The 19,887-nt window shown below is 44.1% G+C and overlaps 1 protein-coding gene across 5 annotated transcripts in view; it reads right to left on the minus strand.

Annotated features, from left to right (window-relative positions):
• LOC138974336 (mitochondrial import receptor subunit TOM70-like) overlaps window positions 1–19,887 on the minus strand; it is a 554,410-nt gene that overhangs the window by 9,894 nt on the left and 524,629 nt on the right. The gene's annotated exons all lie outside the window — the stretch shown is intronic.

Consider the following 19,887-nt stretch of genomic DNA (forward strand, 5'->3'; position numbering starts at 1 on the left):
CTAAGTTAAAAACATTAGTCAAAACTTTACAATATGTTAAAAAATATATATATTATATATATATCGTGTGGTCGTTATAGACAAAGTGGTGGACAAGCTTTCATTGGACAGGTTTGATTGCACGATCGGACTAAAGATTCAAACACACCGATTGGCTTCAAGGGAGCCGGGTAGCTCAGGTTGTGGACTTGTGATCCTAGGGTCGCGGGTTCGAATCTCGGCCGGGGGCCCAGATATGTCATAATGATATATACTCACACACAACAAAAGTTCATGGAAAGATAGAAACGCTTACTTGCGTTGCAACTTTCAAAACATTTAAGAGTAATTCGCAGTCGGCTGCAGGTCGAACATCATGGAAAATTACATATGAAAATCCGGGGACGAGGAAGTAAACTTTACAAAAACATTATTGCGAGAAATGTCGCGACAAAACTGCCGTGTTGTTATTTTTTCTACCTCAAATGCACTCGACATCTGCATGAGTAGGAAGGAATAGCATAGACAAAAATACGCATGCTAACCTTAACAAGACAAACATGTGTCTAGGTAGATAATGTTTGACTTTCTTCTCTCATGTAAAAGTTGTATATCATCTTATATTGTTTGTATCATAACAGAATTCAGACGTTCAAACGATTTCTGAAACAGACGTGTGCTGCCTGCTACATATATCATTAAACAAATCAAGCCAGTGATGTTGAGAAGAAAAAAATATCGACAACCAACTATACCACAACGACAACAATCGATAATTTGCGCACAAAACAAAAAAACTTTCGGGAAATAGAAGTCAAGTAAGCTGATCAACTGAAAGAAGAAGGAATCTGAATACACATATTTTTTCTTCTTTACCCTGTCTCCACCCCCTGACCTTGGTTCGGCGCGCGTCGTTAACAGAACTATGATTTGACACGATCGTTACCTCACAGACGACACGACTCGCCGCGTCTACCTCTCCCTGTGTGCTTCTGTAGCGGCATGTATAGGATTAAAAATATTAATTCATTTATTTTTGTTGTTGAGCAACGGTTTTTTACGAACACATAGTGTTAAATAAAACCTTGAAAGAAAAATGATTGTTGTGTATGCATGAACCGCGCACAAGTTCTATCACGCCTCTTCTGAGCGGCTCCCGTTCCACCAAGGGCAACATTTTTTTTCTGCCAACGATTTATTGCATGAAGAAATCAAGTTGACACCTTCTTCGAGCTTCGTGGTCCGCCAGTAAAGTAGCGCACATACTAAATACATTCATCCATTGGCCCAAATGGTCATGTGATAAACCCAAAGCTCCGCCCACTCCACTCAAAACACTTGACCGCCGCGTCAATGAAATCTTCGCTGGTGTTTATTGGATGGTCTGTTTTTGTTACAGGCCGAACGTGCCCGTCTTACAGAAGGCTCATAAGACCGCGTAAAAGCCATACCACGTTGAAATCAGCGGTTCTCTTCTAAAAGCGTGATTGACATTGTCAGTTAGTCAAGCAAACGAATGCACGCGTTCACGCATGCACACACATTAATATACGTTTGTTCTGCGAATTGTTTGCTTGTTTCTCTATGATTTGTTAATGCGTGCGCGTGTTTGTATGTGTGTTATCACCAGTCGACATAATTACTGAAATACTCAATTCTTTGGACGCAACAGCACTCTGCACTTTCAAGCATGTACTACATGTACTGTTTTTGTACATGGGGTTAACACACGTTGTTTTGCATAGAAATCTTAATTCGTTAAGCGGGGAATACTTTAAAAAACAAAACCCACATGTTTTAACGATTCACGTAATGTTGCTTAGCTAACACAACAATTCGCCAAGAAAAATGTACTTAGCATACCCATTCCTAAAACGAGTATAAAGGATCTTAGTTGGAAAAAAAAGGGAAGTTTTGTTTTTGTTTTCTAAGTAAGTCGCCCAAGCGCTCTATCAACTTGGCTAAAAACAAATCTTTGAAAAAAAACACAACTAACTACACACACACACACACACACACACACACACACACACGAAAAAATAAAGAAAAGAGAAACACACACTAATGTGACATGATATAACTGAGTTTGCTGAAAACTGACGAAAAAGTACAAGACCGGAAAATCGCAAATGCTTACGCATAAACTTTTACAATTTCTTAGAAGCGCTCCGAACAGACACAATCACACACTCACATGCAACTTGGAAAAGCACTTCACTGGACAGTTCGGGTTGCAATTTTGGTTATTGTAATTATGTAACCACACACGTACCATCTGAACATCAGTGTCTAAGTGTTCAGTAATTCACACGGGTTTCATCTGCTTGGGTAATGGATTACAACTAAATAGCACTGAAAAAATTAATTTAAAGAATCAAGAATCAAACGCAAAAGAGATTATCGCCAGAAGGTGAAATCCTGTTTGTATGAAAAGAAATAATCGGCAACGGTAACGGAGCATTTTACAGTTAGTTATTTCAGATGTTTCCAAATTACATCACTGCGAATGTCTCTTGGGCTTCGAAAGGTGGATGTCGCCGGGGAAAAATCACTAAAACGGCTTATTTATTTCTTTATTTGTAAATGAAGTCCTTCCAATACGTATCAATGATTTGGATCACCACCTCAGGTTTGCCTAGGAAGGCGTAATCAATATTTTCAATTTTACGCCGGCAATAAATGTTTACTTTGCGCGTAAAACATATATTAAGAGCGTACAATTCATCAACAGTAATTAAAACAAACAGAAAATCAACAAACTAACTTACAAACAAGCAAAGGGACACGAGAAGAAAAACAAGTCGCGTAAGGCGAAAATACAATATTTAGTCAAGTAGCTGTCGAACTCACAGAATGAAACTGAACGCAATGCAACGCAGCAAGACCGTATACTCGTAGCATCGTCAGTCCACCGCTCACGGCAAAGGCAGTGAAATTGACAAGAAGAGCGGGGTAGTAGTTGCGCTGAGAAGGATAGCACGCTTTTCTGTACCTCTCTTCGTTTTAACTTTCTGAGCGTGTTTTTAATCCAAACATATCATATCTATATGTTTTTGGAATCAGGAACCGACAAGGAATAAGATGAAAGTGTTTTTAAATTGATTTCGAAAATTTAATTTTGATAATAATTTTTATATATTTAATTTTCAGAGCTTGTTTTTAATCCGAATATAACATATTTATATGTTTTTGGAATCAGAAAATGATGGAGAATAAGATAAACGTAAATTTGGATCGTTTTATAAAAAAATATTTTTTTTACAATTTTCAGATTTTTAATGACCAAAGTCTTCAATTAATTTTTAAGCCACCAAGCTGAAATGCAATACCGAAGTCCGGGCTTCGTCGAAGATTACTTGACCAAAATTTCAACCAATTTGGTTGAAAAATGAGGGCGTGACAGTGCCGCCTCAACTTTCACGAAAAGCCGGATATGACGTCATCAAAGACATTTATCAAAAAAATGAAAAAAAACGTTCGGGGATTTCATACCCAGGAACTCTCATGTCAAATTTCATAAAGATCGGTCCAGTAGTTTAGTCTGAATCGCTCTACACACACACACACACACAGACTCAGACACAGACACACACACACACACACATACACCACGACCCTCGTCTCGATTCCCCCCTCTATGTTAAAACATTTAGTCATAACTTGACTAAATATAAACAAGTCGCGTAAGGCGAAAATACAATATTTAGTCAAGTAGCTGTCGAACTCACAGAATGAAACTGAACGCAATGCCACTTTTCAGCAAGACCGTATACTCGTAGCATCGTCAGTCCACCGCTCATGGCAAAGGCAGTGAAATTGACAAGAAGAGCGGGGTAGTAGTTGCGCTAAGAAGGATAGCACGCTTTTCTGTACCTCTCTTTGTTTTAACTTTCTGAGCGTGTTTTTAATCCAAACATATCATATCTATATGTTTTTGGAATCAGGAACCGACAAGGAATAAGATGAAAGTGTTTTTAAATTGATTTGGACAATTTAATTTTGATAATAATTTTTATATATTTAATTTTCAGAGCTTGTTTTTAATCCGAATATAACATATTTATATGTTTTTGGAATCAGCAAGTGATGGAGAATAAGATAAACGTAAATTTGGATCGTTTTATAAATTTTTATTTTTTTTTACAATTTTCAGATTTTTAATGACCAAAGTCATTAATTAATTTTTAAGCCACCAAGCTGAAATGCAATACCGAAGTCCGGGCTTCGTCGAAGATTACTTGACCAAAATTTCAACCAATTTGGTTGAAAAATGAGAGCGTGACAGTGCCGCCTCAACTTTCACGAAAAGCCGGATATGACGTCATCAAAGACATTTATCAAAAAAATGAAAAAAGGTCTGGGGATTTCATACCCAGGAACTCTCATGTCAAATTTCATAAAGATCGGTCCAGTAGTTTAGTCTGAATCGCTCTACACACACACACAGACACACACACACACACACACACACGCACGCACATACACCACGACCCTCGTCTCGATTCCCCCTCTACGTTAAAACATTTAGTCAAAACTTGACTAAATGTAAAAAACAGAGACAGAAATGGGGGAGGGGAGCATATGGGGAGGTGGAGAGAGGCATTACAAAAACTTTCCTGTTGACGAAAGCAAAATGACGCGAAATGAACCCAATGATGGTTTTTTTCAAAAGTAATGTAGTAAGCTTACAAAAGTGTTCTTTTTTGGTTTGTTTTATGTGTTTTCCTTTTAACAGCCAACTGTCGCCCAATTAGGGACTGCTCTACATTATGCAAATGAATATGAATAGTTAATGGTTGAAAAGTGTGAAAAAGAGAGAGAAACAAAGAGAGAAACAGACTGGTAGAGAGAAGATGGAGAGAGGGAGGGAGGGATTCAAAGAACTGTTGCCGAAAGCAAGGCATCTCGAGATAATGGCCTATAACCTGTTCAGGTAAGTATGTTAAAAGCAATTAACCGCTGAACTCATCCTCTCTAAAGAGTACACTTCACACCAATCGCTGAAGTTTTCAAGGGGTCATAGAGTACACACATTGGACAATAGAGAGGCCGTAAAAGGGTCGCGTTGCCATTGGTCAACCTGACCACGTGATCAGCCTCGGCACAAAGCTACGTCCGTGGTCATGGAAACCCTTTCTAGTTCAGTCCTGGCTCGGAACAGTTTTTTGTGGGTTTTTTTTTCCGAACGATGTAGGCGTCTCCCAGGAATTGTTTTGGTTGGCGTGCGGAGCGGAGAGTTACAAATTACTTTAAAAGAAAACACTTTGGTTACTTCTCAGAGTGTTATGTATGGTCCGACTGAGGTGCCAGTAGCGGACGTTTTAAATGGAAACAAATTGAAACAACTTTTACAGCCCGGACTTCGGTATTGCATTTCAGCTTTGTGGCTTAAAAATTAATTAATGACTTTGGTCATTAAAAATCTGAAAATTGTAAAAAAAAAATAGGCCTATTTTTTTTTTATAAAACGATTCAAATTTACGTTCATCTGATTCTTCATCATTTTCTGATTAAAAAAACATATAAATATGTTATATTTGGATTAAAAACAAGCTCTGAAAATTAAAATTACAAAAATTATGATCAAAATTAAATTTTCGAAATCAATTTAAAAACACTTTCATCTTATTCCTTGTCGGTTCCTGATTCCAAAAACATATAGATATGATATGTTTGGATTAAAAACACGCTCAGAAAGTTAAAACGAAGAGAGGTACAGAAAAGCGTGCTATCCTTCTCAGCGCAACAACTACCCCGCTCTTCTTGTCAATTTCAGTGCCTTTGCCATGAGCGGTGGACTGACGATGCTACGAGTATACGGTCTTGCTGAAAAATTGCATAGCGTTCAGTTTCATTCTGTGAGTTCGACAGCTTGACTAAATGTTGTATTTTCGCCTTACGCGACTTGTTTAAAATCAAGAGTCAAACTGACACAAAGATTTTCACCTTCCATTTCTCTGTAATGGAGGCACGCAGAGGCACGACGTAGAGAGAGCGTCAGATAACCGCGACGTAGGTTTGGGGAGTCGGGTCGGGCACTAAGAGTACAGTTTATTTTTACAGAACTGTACATTAATTATCGCAACAGGTTTAAACAGTTCGCTTTACATTTGATTCTGTCTCTCTCTGTCTGTGTCTGTCTGTGTCTGTCTGTCTGTCTGTCTGTCTGTCTGTCTGTCTGTCTCTCTGTCTGTCTCTCTGTCTGTCTGTCTGTCTGTCTCTCTCTCTGTCTGTCTGTCTGTCTGTCTGTCTGTCTGTCTCTCTCTCTCTCTCTCTCTCTCTCTCTCTCTCTCTCTATCTCTCTTTTTTTTGTCGTTGGAATTTGAATTTAAACATATCTTTGAACATAAAACATAATTGTCAGAACGATTTCGAGTGAACAGACTTCGGCGTGTACGAACACAGATAACCCTGTGGGCTGCTGTCACATTTTAGGTTTCTATACAATGAGAAAATAACAAAGTGTTGTTGACTTTTCATGCAAGGAGGTCGATCCTTGCAATTTTGCATATTATGTTTGTTCTCGTATGTTAGCTTAAGACGGGAAAGTCAGACGCAAGCGAAGGGAAATTACCAGATCACGCTCACAAGTGTGTACTAAAAGTCACATCAAATCCAATCTTCGGCCACTGTGAGGCCACTAAATGAGAAACAGATGACAGGCACTCCGCCACTTCTGCTGAAGGACATAGCAGGTACTTGGCTACACTTCACTGCGCCACATGAGTGATTCCATTTTCCGTTCGGCAATCAGTCTGTCTCACGCACAAATTGTCAAGGGTAATTTTAAACTGAGTCTAATTTTGTCAGACACTGGGCAAGTTTTAATACCGGACCTTCAACATTGACGATTGGGGTCTAAAAAACACATTCCTTCCTTATAAACGATTCAGAGAAAATACACCCCCCCTCCCACTCTATACCCCCACCCCCTTGCATTTTGAAATCTCCTAACATTATCTGAAATTGAAGCTGGCGTTAGAAAGCATGACTGAAACCCCACCGCTGTTAATCTCCTTCTCGATAAAAGAAGATATACACGTATTGTACGGCCGTTTTCTCAAGGCTGTCCAAATGAAGTGCTATCTGAATTTAACTCTTAAAAAAAAAAGAAGACTAATACGGGTTTTTTTTAAATTTTTTTTTAATAAGCCACGCCCCGGACTGCGCGCGCAACACATGCAGACGACGCATATTATGTGTAGTAAGTTTGTCGGAACTTTGGCGGAGTAATTTGATAGAGTTTTTAGATTGTGTCAACGACTGTAGACGTGATGTAACTTACAGATAAATTATATCTGAGCTTAAAAAAGTGTTTATTTTCAATAAAAATCGGTTCGGGTAGCGATGTGATGTTAATCTAGCAAATCAACAGGGCTACTTCCTAATGGACCGAAGTTCTGTGGGACTGAAGAATCATCAACCGATGTGAACTGCTATTTGTTTAGGTGGTTCAGTCTTTCCCCATCGGCAGCCCTGTAAGCTTACATTTACTGAAAAAATCCTGTTTCATTTTTCTCTTTGAGTAAGAATATTTGTCCGCAGCTTACGGACTAACCCGTTCGATAGTATTACTTGGGTATAAACTTCCTTCCCAGATTGTCTCTGTCTCATCGCAAAATTACACAAACATTTTTCAATTTACAATATTTTACTTTGTCATTTTTTTCCCTGTTCGACGACTCTTCCGACTATGTGAGTGTGTATGCGTATGTTGAATCCGATTACGCTTGTCCGCTAAACTGAAACGTGATCGAAATGACATTCGATCGATATTGACACTAACTAGTTTAAAAAAAAAAATGTATTCACACGCATACGCACACGTGCACTTTTGCAGTCCCATGCACTGACCGCTGGTTCTACCTTGTGCGCTTGTCCGGAGTTTTTCTTTGTTTCTTTTTTAATTTGAGGTAATCGATAATAGCGTGGCATGAAATACAATTTTGCGAAAACCCGGTGAAAACATATCGCTCCAATGAATGCTGTCCATCATGTGCGAGGTCGGGAAAAGTGTTACACGTATCGCATGAAAACAAAGAGTGTACAGATAAAACTGAAAAGGAATTAAAGCGGAGAAGTCGGCAACTCAGTCAAACCACCTCTAATAAAGTGACAAATAGTACTAAACTATCGACTACTAAGATTCATTTGATTTTGTAACCAAGAATTTAGTTTTTGTTTTTGACGGCGCCATCAATTTAAAAGAAATGCATCTTTTCTGGTTCACATTTAAATTAAAAAAAATTAAAAAACCTACCTTTCTTGTTTTTTGATTCACATTTAGATAGTCAGCATTATATCATTTACATTTAACGTATACTGCATCCCGGTATCAGCATGCTTATTATACAATAAAATAAAAACAGCGCTAGCATACCATGAACATAATTAATTTCCTTGTAAATCTGTTTTGCTTCTTTCTTTATTTATTTATTTGTGTGGGGTGTTTTTTTTGCGTGTTTATTTTGGGGAGAGTGTTTTATTGTTCCTCAAAAGCACTTTGGTCAATATCCCTTTAACTTTGAACTACCGTTCAGTTTGAGGACAGAATGCAATTCTTTTATTTTTGGACAACAACACTGTTGGGGTTGATGTACAAAATTGATGGTTGACTGATCAAAAGATCAAAATATTGTGTGCGATATCTGTTCCTTTAAACCTTTCGTTTAACCAGCAGGTGACATATGGCATGGCACAGCCCCCGTTTGACCACCCAGGCTCTCCCTCGCCCACTTTGTCCCCGCAAGTTTTTTTGCTACCTTTTCTATATGCACTGTCAATAACATTTTTTGAGGCGAATTTGTCGTTTGCTTGCAAAAAAAAAGATAGTTAATTATCAGATCAGCTTTGTAAAGGAGATACTAAAAACCGCACATAATTATTCAAAAAAAGTCTGATGCGTGGCGACAACTGCCGCTCCGACTGAAGGGCTATTTACTGAAAAGGAAGGTGGGGGGGGGGGGGGGGTCCTGGGGAGGGGTGGTGGGCAAAATGAGACAGAGCCGATACGATTACGATGTGGAGGGGGGGGGGGGCAGCAAATGTTCGCATGCACATGGTGGTCAGTAACTTTAGTAACACAAATCGACGTTTGATTTTAATCCCACACAGATGTGTTAATTTTTCTTTTGTTATTTTCTTTTTTCTGTCAAAATGTATAAATGAAAAACGTGACAGGCTGGATAAAATTTATCTGAGTGAAACGTTATTTCTTTCAGGGTCCGCATTGGTTTCTAAAAAAACAATAGTGTTTAATTTTAACTTGATTTCATTTACATTAATTCAAATCAGAAACGAAGAAAATATCATAACCCCGCAATATAACAGTGTCACAGAATCGTGAAACAATTCCGTGAAAACATTCTCTCAATGCTGACAATGTCTTGGTGCGTGGTTCTCACATGTGGTGTCCAGTTGTCCATCTTAGCTAATTTAAATTCCGCGTGTGATGTTTTAAGTGGGCCTATTGGGACGAAGCTGAGTAGATTCGGGATGCGAAAATCAGCAGATTATACGATTTTATGATCCGCGGCAGAGACTATCAAGTGCTCTTGCGTATACAAGAACCAGTCGGTCGGATCGAGTCCAGGTGTGATTTTCGCGTTCTACTTACAGTCGTTTTATCTCAGCTGATAACTCCTTGCCAAATGGTGGCAAAAACGCTCAATGGAAAGTGACATCGCATGCGTTGGGAAGACCGTGGGAAAATATTGAGACCTCAGAATAGGGTCCTACGATTGACCAAAGCAAAAATAATACGACAACACATCATAGTGTGTGTGTGTTTCTGCACGCGGTCTGTTTCTCATAAGACACGCAATAAGCACACCCTGGTCGTAAGGGAAAATAGCCTAACATGGACAACTGCCTGATATGGACCACCTCCTGTTCTGACAAACTAACGGTGCTATAGGTCTCAAAACAATTTCATTCTTTGGATAACTTGCATATATATGCGATATAAACATTTGTAACCACACAATAAGCTAAGCTTATATTAAATGTGGTTATAAATATGTACATCTAGATAGGAATTATTATTTCACGTTATGTCAAGGTCAGAGAATCGCTTATCCCCTTGTTATAAATGTAAGACAGACAAGATACAATTTTTACCAAAAAAAGAGGAAAAGATACAGCAAAAGAATCAGAGGATGTGACAGAGGACGGGAAGAGAGTTAATTTTATTTTTCAGCAAGCAAGGGGGGGGGGGGGGGGGGGTCAGAGAGACGATTACTGTTCAATCAATCAATCAATCAATGACGCTTATATCGCGCATATTCCGTGGGTACAGTTCTAGGCGCTCTGCAGTGATGCCGTGTGAGATGAAATTTTATACGGCCAGTAGATTGCAGCCATGTCGGCGCATATTTACCTTTCACGGCCTTATTCCAAGTCACACGGGTATGGTAGACAATTATTAACTGTGCCTAAGCAATTTTGCCAGGAAAGACCCTTTTGTCAATCGTGGGATCTTTAACGTGCACACCCAATGTAGTATACACGGGGGGTGGTTCGGACACCGAAGAGAGTCTGCACACAAAGTTGACTCTGTGAAATAAATTTCCGCCGAACCTGGGATCGAACTCGCGCTGACAGCGGCCAACTGAACACAAATCCAGCGCGCTACCAACTGAGCTATATCCCCGTTACAGACTTGCCAATTCAATGTTCCTGCAGCAGCAATAATTTCATCCAAAATGTTGTCCAAACTAATTAAGCTTAGATTACTCATAATTTATGAATACAAAGAAAAACCTTCAAGAAGGATTCACTCAAACTTGATTAAATCCCCAGATGAAGCATCCGTCGCGTCGCACATATGGAAACATGCGTTCTTTGATATTACTGTTGCGATCGGTTTTGACGCTGCCGCCACCTCGCCGCAACTATCGTGCTGCCATCGCGTCGCGATATGGAAACACAGCTTAAGACTATGCATATATAATACTGCTGGTTTTCTCTTCATTCTTCTCAAAATGTCGGTCTCTGTCTGTCTGTCCCTGTTTGTGTGTCTCTCTATCTCTATCTCGCACTAATTCTGTCGGTCGGTCCGTCTCTCTGTCTGTCTCTCTGTATTTCTAGCTCTGTCTCTCTTTTTGTCTTTTTCTTACTCTCTCAGTTTATTAAAACAAAACAAAAACAAGAAGGGCAAAGCCCATACGACTCACATGCTTGACCTTGACCTTTACATGACCTTGACCTTCAGGGTCAAGGTCAAATAACTAAACCTAGTAATGACATCATACACTAAGAACTGCTTTAGACATTTTTCCTACCAAAATACAATGTGACCTTGACCCAAGGTGAAGGTCATCCAAGGTCATGCAACACAAAGCTGCTCATTCAAGACATAGGAAGTACAATGGTGCTTATTGGCTCTTTCTACCGTGAGATATGGTCACTTTTAGTGGTTCACTACCTTATTTTGGTCACATTTCATAAGGGTCAAAGTGACCTTGACCTTGATCATATGTGACCAAATGTGTCTCATGATGAAAGCATAACATGTGCCCCACATAATTTTTAAGTTTGAAACAGTTATCTTCCATAGTTCAGGGTCAAGGTCACTTCAAAATATGTATACAATCCAACTTTGAAGAGCTCCTGTGACCTTGACCTTGAAGCAAGGTAAACCAAACTGGTATCAAAAGATGGGGCTTACTTTGCTCTATATATCATATATAGGTGAGGTATTCAATCTCAAAAACTTCAGAGAAAATGGGGAAAATGAGAACAATAGCTGTTTTTAGGCAACATTTATGGCCCCTGCGACCTTGACCTTGAAGCAAGGTCAAGATGCTATGTATGTTTTTTGGGGCCTTGTCATCATACACCATCTTGCCAAATTTGGTACTGATAGACTGAATAGTGTCCAAGAAATATCCAACGTTAAAGTTTTCCGGACGGCCGGACGGACGGACGTCCGGACGGACGGACGGACGGACGACTCGGGTGAGTACATAGACTCACTTTTGCTTCGCATGTGAGTCAACAAGTCGCGTAAGGCGAAAATACAACATTTAGTCAAGTAGCTGTCGAACTCACAGAATGAAACTGAACGCAATGCAACGCAGCAAGACCGTATACTCGTAGCATCGCCAGCCACCGCTCACGGCAAAGGCAGTGAAATTGACAAGAAGAGCGGGGTAGTAGTTGCGCTGAGAAGGATTGTCACGATCGGGTGACAGAGACCAAGAAAGCGTCACTCAGTGGAGTGCCTGTTCTGGGTCAATGTATGATAGAAAGCGCCTGTGCGTGATATTGGACACAGCAGTTTTTGCTGACAGTGCTCTACGAGCACGGATGTTTTGAAACGCACGAGCTTCACAGTGCGGGTTTCTGCTGTCATAGGGCTGACGGTTTTTTTTGCTGACAGCGCGCACGGGATTTGCAGGGATTGAGTTTCTCGTGTCTTTTTCCTGCTTGGGGAGGCAGAATCGTGTATAGCTGGACTGGTTTGGTGACAAGGTCAGTCACGTGTATTTGGCTAGGTGGTCTGTCAGAGACTCAAGGACGACACACTTGACACCCAGCGGCAGAAGGGGAAGGACCTAACACACAGTTACTAGAGTATGATGGTTTTTCACCGAGTATCATATTCGGCACTCTAGGGGAACTTCCACAAGTTATTCCTTTTCCCTGCCACGTATTTTGCTGAGGACAAGTCGTCACATTTCCTTCGTCGGCGATGGCTTTCGCATAAGGATTCGACAAGGGGTTCTGGACGTTTTGGGTCACTGTTGACGAACAGAGACTGTTCCAGGGAGGAGGCGGACTTTGCTTCCATTGAGAGTTACAATCATAGGCTTTTGAGGTAATAAATCATTATTTAACGCTGTTGATGAGTCTGTGTTGTGGAATGAAATACTCTCTGTTGTTCTTTCCAGGTTAGCGCATAATTTACTCTCTGTGACGCTAAAATACTAATCTGTATATGGTTTTTGCAGATAGGGAGAGAAGGACGGAAAATGGCTGTTTTGTTGTTGTAAAAAGTCAGTTTTGTGCAGGCCCACGTGCTCGATGAGATATTTAAAGATGACATGTTTTAAGGTGGTGGGTGAGGGGTAGCTGACATGTTTAGTGCACCGATGCTTTCTGTTTGCAGCCTTCCTTCCTTCGTTCGTTTCGTTCGTTCGTTACGTACCTGTAACATCTGCACGGCTGACTCTGGCGGGAACTGTTGAGGCTACGCTAACCAGGAGACCGGCTAACCAGGAGACCGGCTAACCAGCGGACCGGCTAACCAGCGAACCGGCTAACCAGCGGACCGGCTAACCAGCGAACCGACTAACCAGCATACCGGCTAAGCAGCAGCAGCAGAGATAAAGCTAAGTGCACCATGTCGTACGCACCCCGTTGACCACCGTTGTCTTTTCGTATCTATGATTTCATTGGAGTAGGGACAACGTGGGGTGTGTGACACCTGCACGAACTAGAGCTTTTCGAACAGAACATTCTCATTTGACTGTATTTACACGGGTTCAGCGTGTTACTATAATTTTCTACATACTACTGGCATTTTGTCAGTGAACACTGGTTTTTTACGTGTTGAGAACGTAAAAGGAACATATTTTGAGTGAAGGCTCGAGGGAGGTGGAGAGTTTATACATAAACAGGCGTCTGAAACTTATACTTTTGTTGACTCTATTTAATTGTATGCCTGCGAGAGTGGATCGTGGTGTGGTTAGTTAATTAGTAGTAATTAACCGGTTCATAATCACCTTGAGTGATATATTGAAACGTGACACGTGGGGGCCAAGCCGGGATTTACTCAGTTAATTTCCAACTGATAAAGACCCACCAATTAAGGATAACTAAGAGCAGATAATCTCGTCAGTGCTCGACTTATTTTCTGCTTGGTGCTACCCTTTTTTGTATAGTTTTGATCATATACCACACCTTAAGCGGTTCACATCTTGCAGGAAATGTAAATTGTAATTTGTGAGTTATTGTATGCGCTAACTGTGATTACTTCCCTTTCCTTTGTTTGTGAATCTTTGTTGTTGTACGTTCAGAGTTTTCCGTTGCAGAGAGCTGAGCGGGGTTGGCGGATTTGTTATTCGTTTTACTCAGTTTTCTCTACATTGTTGTTTCGCATTTTGTAACAGGTTACATTTCTACCGTCTTGTTTTACTTGGATTTTTCTCCATATTTTGACTTTGTTGGAATTTTGGGGGGGAAGGGTCCGAGGACTTCTGTCCTAACCAAGGCTGTGGGAGACACTCTGTTTCACCGCAAAAAGCAGCCGATAAAGTAGGCCACGGCTGTGGGAAACACTTTGTTTCACCGCAAAAAGCAGCCATAAAGTAGGCTACGCGATTTGTTCTACACCGTTTGGATTTTTCTTCTGCATTTTCCGGTTGCTGGATTTTTGTATCCACCGCTTTCGTCACCGCGTGTTCTAGCTATAGCTGCGTTAGACTTACTTTGGTAATAAAGCTTTGCTAAAACTAACCATGGCTACAGGGGGATCTCCTACGAGGAGAATAACTTTTGAGACTCCTGGTAGCGAGGAACAGACAGAGCGTGACGCACGCGTTAGAGCGCGTAGTTTGCTTAAGCGCAAGGAGCTGGAACGTAGGGAAGACATAGAGCGACAGACGAGAAAAGAAGAGCTTGACAGACAAGAACGACAGGCCGAACGGGACAGACAGGACAAGAAAGAGAAAGACGAACGTGACAGACAGGAAAAGAAAGACGAACGTGACAGACAAGAACGGAAAGAGAAAGATGAACGAGACAGACAAGAAAGGGAACGACAGGCCGAACGACAGGCCGAACGTGACCGACAGGAAAAGAAAGACGAGCTTGAGAGACAGGAACGACAGGCCGAACGACAGGCCGAACTTGACAGACAAGAAAGAGAACGTGACAGACAAGAACGGAAAGAGAAGGAACAGGCGGATCGCGATCACCAGCTAGAGCTAGCTAGGCTACAGGCCGAGAAGGGTACGCTTACTCAGGCTAGCGCGCCGACGTTTGTTGCCGACCGTACGAGACTGCCGACGTTCGACGATGACAAGGACGAGCTCGACGACTTTTTACGCCGGTTTGAGCGCATTGCATCGGACCAGAAGTGGGAAGAGGCCACGTGGGCTAGCCGCCTTAGCACCTGCTTGAAAGGACGCGCATTGCAGCTCTACAATGCTTTGGAGGACGACGAGGCGAGAGACTATCAGGCACTTAAGAAGGCGTTACTCCAGCGCTTCAACCTGACTGCGGAAGCCTACAGACGACGTCTGCGTAACAGCAAGAGACTGAGCGGCGAGCTGAGTCATCAGTTTGTGGCACGCCTTAATCTCTACCTGCGGCGCTGGGTGGAGATGGCCGAGAAGAACTGGACCGTCGACGACCTTGCCGACCTCATAGTCATGGAACAACTGATGTCCAGCCTGCGACCTGAGGTGGTGACCTTCGTGCAGGAGCACCAGCCCAAGACTACTCAGGAGGCAGCCGACTGGATCAGAGTGCACGAGGACGCCCAGGCGATCTCCGGCAAATCTTCAGGCTCACGGCCAGGAAAAACGGGAAATCCAGGTTCTTCAGGACCCAAGGACGGGAAGGACGATCAGGGACACAAGGGATCGAGTTCCAGATCTGACATCCAGTGTTACTACTGCAACAAGCGGGGCCACGTGAAGAAGGACTGCCACAGGAGACAGGCTGACCAGAAGGGCGTTCACTTTGTTGGCAGTGAGGAGTTAAGGGACGTCACGAGCTCATGCACCATTCCACAACTCTGCGTTCCGTGCTCCAGGAAACATTTCCAGCCCCACTGCAACGTCTACGTTAACGGAGTGAAGGGCGAAGGTCTGCGGGACACAGGGGCAGACATGATAGTGGTTCGGGCGAGTCTGGTTCCAGCTATGGCCTACACAGGAGACAGCATCAGGGTGAGAATGGCCGAGGCATCTCACGCTTACGACTTGAACACGGCAGTGATCAAGGTCGTAACCCCGTTGTTCACGGGGACCATTGTGGCCGTCGTCATGGACGATCCTCCATGCGACCTGCTCATTGGAAACCGGGTTCAGTTTGTGGACGGCGTCACCAGGGAGGTTCCCGTTTACCGGTCTCCCGACGTCATTTCAGTGCTCACGCGGGCACAGGCGGAGCGAGAGGACAAACCTCTCAAACCCCTACCTGCTGCACGAGCTGCCCTGGGGAACGTGACCCCCGCGCTTCTCGCGAAGGCTCAGGATTCTGACCCGACCTTAGCTACTCCTCGGGAGCACGCGAAGTCGGGGAAGGTGAAGCTGAGCGGGAAGCATGGGAGGTCAAAGTTCCTCAGGGACAAGAAGTTGCTCTACCGTGAGTTCAGCAACCAAGAGGGTACATTCAAACAGGTTGTCGTGCCTCGCGAGTTTCGCGAGGGTGTCATGGCAACGGCACACGACTCGATTCTGGGAGGTCATCTTGGTACCAAGAAGACCACGGATCGTGTCTGGCGCCACTTTTACTGGCCAGGCATCTGCACGGATGTCCGACGTTTCTGTGCGTCCTGCGATAAGTGCCAGAAGGTGGTTGCCAAAGGAAGGGTGAGGAAGGTCCCCTTAGAGAAGATGCCGCTCATCGACGAACCCTTTCGTCGGGTGGCAGTGGACATCATCGGGCCCATCTTGCCTGCGTCTGAGGACGGAAACAGATACATTTTGACCATGGTGGACTACGCTACTCGATACCCAGAGGCGATCCCTCTGAAATCGATTGAAGCCACGCGAGTAGCTGAGGCTCTGGTTACTATGTGGTCCCGGCTGGGAATTCCATCAGAGGTACTCACCGACAGAGGCACGCAGTTCACGGGAGGAGTGATGGCGGAGGCAGCACGACTGCTATCACTGGAGCAGCACTTCACCACTCCTTACCATGCTCAGTGCAACGGACTGGTGGAGAGGTTCAATGGCACCTTGAAGACCATGCTGAGGAAACTAGCTCAGGAGAAACCACGCACGTGGGACAGGTACATCCCAGCATTGCTTTTTGCATACCGCGAGGTTCCTCAGGAGAGCTTGGGTTTTTCCCCATTCGAGCTGTTGTACGGCAGACAGGTACGCGGTCCCATGGCTATCCTGCGTCAAGCTTGGACGGACGAAGAAGCTGACGAGGAGGTGCAGACGACGGCGACCTACATCGTAGAACTCAGGAACAGGATTGAAGAGACCTGCAAACTGGCTCAAGAGAACCTGGGAAGAGCAGCACAGCGTTACGCGCGAGGATTCGACCGCAAGGCACGGCCGCGCAGCTTCAAGATTGGAGAACGGGTGTTGCTACTTCTACCTGTCAAACACAACAAGCTACAACTGCAGTGGCAAGGACCTTTTGAGGTGACAGCGAAAGTGGGCCAGAACGACTACAGGATCGTCATGAACGGGAAAGCACGCCTGTACCACGCCAACCTGCTGCGCGCCTACATAGAGAGGACAGCCTACGGGGAAAAGGACAAAGTGACAGAAGCAGTTGCTGTCGTGATGGACGAGACAACGGAAGAACAGGGAGGAGGACGTGTACCAGTTTGTCCGCTGGAGGCTAGTGAGGATCACACGGACGTGCACATCTCACCTGATCTTGGGGACGACCAGCAGGCGGACCTGCAAGAGATCCTGAGGGATGCAGCACGGGTCCTTACAGACATACCACTTCAGACACATCTAGGGGAGTTTACCTTCGACTTGCTGGAGAAACAGCCAGTGAGGACGAAGCAGTATCCCATGCCTCATGCCCAGAAGGAGGTGGTCAGGAAGGAAATCGCCGACATGACGAAGTTGGGCGTCATCGAGCCAGCGAACTCTCCCTACAGTTCACCAATTGTGCTTGTGAAGAAGAAGGATGGACGCGTCAGGTTCTGTGTCGACTACCGGAAGCTGAACAAGATTACGGCGTTTGACGCGGAACCCATGCCTGATGTGGACTACCTCTTCAGTCACTTGGCCAAGGCCAAGTACTTTTCCAAACTGGACCTCACCAAGGGATACTGGCAAATCCCAGTTGCCGAGGAAGACCGCCCAAAGACTGCATTTACCACTCCATTCGGCCAGTTCCAGTGGACAGTCATGCCTTTTGGTCTACAGAATGCAGGTGCCGTCTTCACTCGCATGATGAGGAAACTTTTGGAACCATTGAAGCGCGAGGACATCAGCAGTTTCATCGACGATGTGCTGATCGCGACAGAGACATGGACTGAACATCTCGACGCCCTGCGCGACGTGTTCGGAAGGTTGAAGGACGGAAATCTGGGAGCTAAACCGTCCAAGTGCTACTTGGGATTTCGGGAATTGTCTTTCCTGGGTCATGTTGTCGGCGAGGGATTGCTCGTTCCAGAGGACGACAAGATCCAGAAGATTCGGGAGGCGGAGCCACCGCGCACGAAGAAAGAAGTCAGGTCTTTCCTGGGCCTAGCCAGCTTCTACAGACGCTTCATCCCGCACTTTGCCGAAATCGCTCTACCACTGACCAACCTTACCAAGAAACTACAACCGACCGTTGTAGTGTGGACTGAGGAATGCAGCTCCGCATTCAACACCCTGAAGAGGCGACTCACCAGTCAGCCTATTCTCCGACTACCAGACCTGAACAAGGACTTCGTGCTGAGGACAGACGCTTCAGGGAAGGGACTTGGGGCAGTGTTGCTTCAGGAGACAGAGGGGTTTTTGCACCCTGTTTGCTTCGCCAGCCGTAAGCTGACCTCGGCCGAGGCAGCGTATGCAACGGTTGAACGCGAGTGTCTCGCCATTGTCTGGGGCATCCAGAAGTTCGAAGCGTACCTGTACGGACGACCTTTCTGTCTGGAGACGGACCATCAACCTCTGCAATATCTTCAGGTTGCAAGGTTGGCAAACGCCAGACTTATGCGCTGGGCGTTGATTCTCCAACCGTACCAATTCACGGTACGCGTCATTCCGGGCGCCAACAATGTTGGAGCTGACTTTCTCTCTCGGGCTGGAGAGGAGAACATGACTGTGAGCGAAACCGAGGTTTCGTCTTGAAGAGGGGAGGTGTGTCACAATCGGGTGACAGAGACCAGGAAAGCGTCACTCAGTGGAGTGCCTGTTCTGGGTCAATGTATGATAGAAAGCGCCTGTGCGTGATATTGGACACAGCAGTTTTTGCTGACAGTGCTCTACGAGCACGGATGTTTTGAAACGCACGAGCTTCACAGTGCGGGTTTCTGCTGTCATAGGGCTGACGGTTTTTTTTGCTGACAGCGCGCACGGGATTTGCAGGGATTGAGTTTCTCGTGTCTTTTTCCTGCTTGGGGAGGCAGAATCGTGTATAGCTGGACTGGTTTGGTGACAAGGTCAGTCACGTGTATTTGGCTAGGTGGTCTGTCAGAGACTCAAGGACGACACACTTGACACCCAGCGGCAGAAGGGGAAGGACCTAACACACAGTTACTAGAGTATGATGGTTTTTCACCGAGTATCATATTCGGCACTCTAGGGGAACTTCCACAAGTTATTCCTTTTCCCTGCCACGTATTTTGCTGAGGACAAGTCGTCACATTTCCTTCGTCGGCGATGGCTTTCGCATAAGGATTCGACAAGGGGTTCTGGACGTTTTGGGTCACTGTTGACGAACAGAGACTGTTCCAGGGAGGAGGCGGACTTTGCTTCCATTGAGAGTTACAATCATAGGCTTTTGAGGTAATAAATCATTATTTAACGCTGTTGATGAGTCTGTGTTGTGGAATGAAATACTCTCTGTTGTTCTTTCCAGGTTAGCGCATAATTTACTCTCTGTGACGCTAAAATACTAATCTGTATATGGTTTTTGCAGATAGGGAGAGAAGGACGGAAAATGGCTGTTTTGTTGTTGTAAAAAGTCAGTTTTGTGCAGGCCCACGTGCTCGATGAGATATTTAAAGATGACATGTTTTAAGGTGGTGGGTGAGGGGTAGCTGACATG

Source organism: Littorina saxatilis, linkage group LG8 (genome assembly GCF_037325665.1).
Source record: "Littorina saxatilis isolate snail1 linkage group LG8, US_GU_Lsax_2.0, whole genome shotgun sequence".
In the NCBI taxonomy this organism is placed as follows: domain Eukaryota; kingdom Metazoa; phylum Mollusca; class Gastropoda; order Littorinimorpha; family Littorinidae; genus Littorina; species Littorina saxatilis.